Raw genomic sequence first — 5,062 nt, 5'->3', positions numbered from 1 at the left:
TCCAAAGAAGTATTGTCTTATCTGCATTCGAAAATAATACTAAGGAGCAGGTATATATATATTTTTTTGTTCTTTCAAATGGTTTTTCTTTCCATTTCTATACATGTACAGAGGGCCATTGCGCTTACTTATGGTAACTAATATTTTGCCTGTTATGGCAGGTCAACCCTTGTGTTTCCAAGCCACCACAGGTGAGAAAGTTGTCCTCTGGCATAATTCAATTCCCTTTCTGATTTGCTAACCTCTAATTCCTCTAAGCTTAATATGGGTTTTTAATGGATTTGATATTTGTACAGGTGGGTACTCAACTCCTTCTAAGCTCAACTTTATCTGCCGCAAATGCTATCGAGGATGAGCGCCCCAACCAACAACTGACTTCCAGGTTCTGCTGCTTCCAAGTTATTGAATCTTGGTCCATCTCATGCAGGGTTCTTGTTTTTACTGTTGGACAAGGCATGTTGATCAGGTGAGCAATTCATCCGCCTTCTTTGTACAATTTGAGTGGACTTGAACACCCATTTTAAGGTTCTATGTACAATTTGAGTGACCTTGAACACCCATTTTAAGGAAGATTTCTGCATTTAGAATACTTCCGTTTATTGAAAACTAAATAAAAGGCTGGATTTTATCAACATTAAATGTCAGATAGAGTTCCACATAAAGTAAAGTCGTGTGTTGTAGATATTAGGTTTTAGGATTAGTCGCTTCCAATTATGGCAATCGATGTAGCAAAGGATCTAATTTCTAGCACTGTTGGGGGAACAACACAATTGATATCTGGGCATCCCTTTGACACAATTGAGGTGAAGCCCCAGAGTCAACCATTGCTTCTTCCTAGCCAGCATCTTCGCTATGTCGGTGCAATGGATGTTGTCAAGCAGACCATTGCCAAAGAAGGCCTCACAGGGATGTACAAAGGAATGGGAGCCCCTTTGTCCACTGTCGCAGCTTGCAATGCACTTGTGTTTAGTGCAAGAGGTCAGATGGAAGCCCTATTTAGGGTTGAGCCTGGTTTGCCACTGTAGGGCAGCAGGTGGTGTGTGGAGAAGGGGCAGGGATTACTTATCTTTCTTGACTTGACCAACTAAGCTTATCAGATGTAGATTGCAAGCTCAGAGTGCTTTGGCTACTGCTTCAGTTGCAACTTTAGGGGTAATAGGAGTGACAACTTCTATTAAACACAATGGCCTAGTTAATGTAGCTAAGCATGTCTTAAGATCCGAAGGAGCCAGAGAATTGTTTAAGGGCTCTATCCTACTTTATTAAGGGATGTATCTGTAAATGGCATTGCATATGGCGTGTATAAGGCTCTGAAGCCGTTCATGGCACGACGGCATGATGCATCTCAATTGGGCATGGGTACCCTGCTTGTTTCTGGTGGGATTTCTCACTTTGCTAGCTGGACACTTGCATATCCAACTGATGCTTTGAAGAGTTGAAGAGTGTCATTCAGATTGATGAATTTCACCATCCAAAGTATGTTGGTACAATTAATGTCGTCAAGAAAATTGCTGCTTTAGAAGGGCTTAAAGGCTTGTCTAAAAGGCTTGGTCAAAGCCATGGCCATAAGTGTTTTTGCCAATGTCGCCCGCTTCCTTGCTTATGAGATTACCAGGTCGAGCTTGGGATGATGGGAACTTCAAATCAACTTGTGTCTAGTTACAGGAGTTCAAAAGAAACAAAGCAAATTGGGAAATGGCATGTTCGTTATTTGAAAGTTGTTTAGGGCTCATTTTTGATCCTCCATTCTTGGTTTGGGTGAGCTCTGTCGTCTTTGATTTTATTCTGTTGCGTAAATTTCTAACGGGTTTCCATCTTCCTCTCTCATCAGGCATAATAGCTAGACGTTCAATATTCTCTTTGGTGCCTCTAAACAATTTACAGTCGTATCTCTATTCGGTTTATACACGATTGAATCGAAAAGAAAATGTATGAGGGGCCTTCTTCTCAAAAGCGAGGAATTCTGAGAGTGAAGTGCATCTGGTTAATCAAGTATGTATCCATAAGATCGCTGGCTTTTCTCTTTGAATTAGTATAATCTATTATATATTTGCAAGTTCACTTTCCCAGGTGGTTAGATATAGTAGCTTGTAATTGGACAATTTAATGGAAAATGCAAACACATGCGACATCATTTATTCTTTACACGTTAGAATAGTTCACTTTCCCACGTAGCTACAAGTTAGAATAGTTCACTTTCCTGTGTGGCTACAAGTTAGAATAGATCACTTTACCATGTGGCTAGATATAATAGCTTGTAATTGGACAATTTAATGGAAAATGCAAATGCATACAACATCATTTCTTTACAAGTTATGTACTCTAATACTGGGATGTCAAAATTGTAATGCAATAATTTTTTTTATTAAAAAATAAAAATAAAATAAAATAACAAAAATAAAATATTCATGAATATAGGATACACTTAGAGGCTCACTTCTTTAATTGAAGTTGGGTTGTGAAAAGTGTGTGATGTTTTTTATTTATTTTTAATAAAACTATATAAAAAATAGATAAAATTAGATAAAATTGGATAGTTTGAATGCTTTATAGAAACAACTTCATTTTCTTATTTTTAATATTTGTTCAAAATTTCACCAATTATTCCAAAGTCATATATCTCATATATTTATGAAGAAATTTAATGATATTACAATTTTGTTTAATTATCAAAACTTTAAAACATAGTGCTACCTTAAATTTTCATATTCAACTACTTGAAAATAAGACCTTTACAAAATTAAGTAAATTAAGTAACTGTGATGACCATTGGACTCCCACGATAGTGCATGCTAGATGGAGAAGACATTATGCTTTATTTTATAGGTAGGTAGGAGTTTGGGTTTGAACGAGACACTTTGTTTTATTTCATAATTATGAAGTATTTCATAATTATGAAGTCAAAGTGAGTTTCAGGTCAAATTCAAATTAAATTCAATATGGAAAAAAAATTAGTTGTCTAACAAGAATATATATATATATATATATATATTTATTTATTTATTTAAAAAAAAGCCATTGCAGTTGACACATTGATGTCCAGGTGTTGAAGTATTGCACCGTGGTTGTAATCCTCTATTTGGATGCGGGGGTTGTATAAGGAGAGGGCTGAGATTGTGGCAAATAACAACCATTATGCGAAGCCCTTTCAGGCTACTAGATGAATCCCTTCTTTTTCAATCTTTTTTCTACTGTTTGGATTGGCTTATATCACTTATGAATTCAGAGCCTTTTACCTTTGGGTATCCCTTTTTTTTCAATGCCTGAAAAGATGAATCCTGTCATACAGGTTTGGCTTCATGGCGTTTGTTAACTATTAGGGAAGAGGTTATATGCTTATTGTATTTCCAGAACACTACTGTTTGTTTATGAAACTCAGTCATGTATCTTAGGGCTTTTCGATATCCCTTCCTTTTCAATGCCTGAAAAGATCAACTGCGTACTTAACATAAAATGATCTCTAAAACACTAAAGCATGGCACCAATATTTACTGGTCCATTTGAAATTGACATTGAAAAAAAAACGTATTACTTTTTAGTACTTGGAAAAACTAACCCATAGAACTTGCTAGAATCCCTACAAACATATGATAAAATATTCGATGCCAATTAACAATTTTGCCAACTCATTTCTCCTAATAGGAAGAAATTCTTTTAAGTAATTACTGTCCAGGTCACAGGCCAAACACGTTTCATTGCAAACTAGATTCTTTCCTGCAATTTTGTAGAGCTATGAACCTCCTTGAGTGAGTTCCATGCCAATCAGAAAAACACCTGCACAGGTAGTGTTTAGGTAACCAGTTTTCCATGACATCTATTGTGTTGTAGCATAAAGTGAGTTATCTTGCACAAAAAGAATTGGAACAAGAATTAAACTACTAGTGTCAACAGTTCTAAGTACACTCACTCCCTTTTCATTATTGTGACTCTTGAACTGGGGAATATATATAGAAGCTCTGCATCCATTTCTGCTGCCTTGGGACTTTCTTCAGAAAGCTAGACTCTGTCAATGACAGCCAATGTTAGATGCAGACCTTGCCCAATTTGTCTATTTCTCCTATTTTCCCTCCTTTCCCAGTACCACTGCACCCCTGCTTTATTTTTATGAGAAGCAGAGAGACCAAATAGCATAGCAAGGATGTTCAACTAGAGATGAAGGAAAATTCTAAGTTGATAAAAGCACTGAGAAATGAAGTTGTGTTCCCACAGAGGCAAAAACAGCCATCTTTTCTTTTACTATATACTAACGATGAAATGATGGGTGGTGGAAGCTTGCGGGGAATGCCAAAAAATGGTGTTAATAGCTTTCCCAAATTGATCAAGGTAAAAAGAAAAAGTAGAACTACAAACTTAGGAAATTTTAACTATGACAAGAACTACCAATTATTTGCAATCTAAAAGAAACAATTTCAAATTCGCACTTAGTTTTTTCTTTTAGGTCTAAAAGGTCCTACTGGATAACATTGATCTTGAACAGAGATGAAAATAGAACCTAGAATAGCATACATAACTCAACACAACAGTCTGTAAGTCAATTTTATGTGACAACAGACATAAGCTTACTAATGAAGAAGAATGTGCAAACAGTCAGCATTTTATACAACAAAAGAAAAAAGAAAGATGCAAAAGCCTTTTTAGGCTACTAGATGAATCCATTCTTTTTCAATCAGTGGAGATTAATATGATTCTTTCTTCGTTGTGCCGGCTTGGACACTGAGAAAACCAGCCAAAGACTGTTTCCTTTACCTCTTGATCACTCACTCAAAAACATTCCTTTTGTAGTTGACACATTGATGTCCAGGTGTTGAAGAATTGCACTGTGGTTGTAATCCTCTATTTGGATGCAGGGGTTGTATAAGGAGAGGGCTGAGATTGTGTCAAATAACAACCATTATGCGAAGCCCTTTCAGGCTACTAGATGAATCCCTTCTTTTTCAATCTTTTTCTACTGTTTGGATTGGCTTATATTACTTCTGAATTCAGAACCTTTTACCTTTGGATATCCCTTCTTTTTCAATGCCTAAAAAGATGAATCCTGTCATACATGTTTGGCTTCATGGCG

The 5,062-nt window shown here is 36.3% G+C and overlaps 1 pseudogene; it reads left to right on the top strand.

Annotated features, from left to right (window-relative positions):
* Positions 1–713: 713 nt before the first annotated feature.
* Positions 714–1,631, top strand: LOC149222312 (mitochondrial carnitine/acylcarnitine carrier-like protein pseudogene; annotated as a pseudogene).
* Positions 1,632–5,062: the final 3,431 nt, after the last annotated feature.

Source organism: Pinus tabuliformis, chromosome Q (assembly GCF_031772625.1).
Source record: "Pinus tabuliformis cultivar Carrire ecotype Pingquan chromosome Q, CPIR1, whole genome shotgun sequence".
NCBI classification, from domain to species: domain Eukaryota; kingdom Viridiplantae; phylum Streptophyta; class Pinopsida; order Pinales; family Pinaceae; genus Pinus; species Pinus tabuliformis.
Note: the sequence above shows the minus strand (reverse complement) of the source record. Positions and strands in the feature narration are given on the sequence as shown.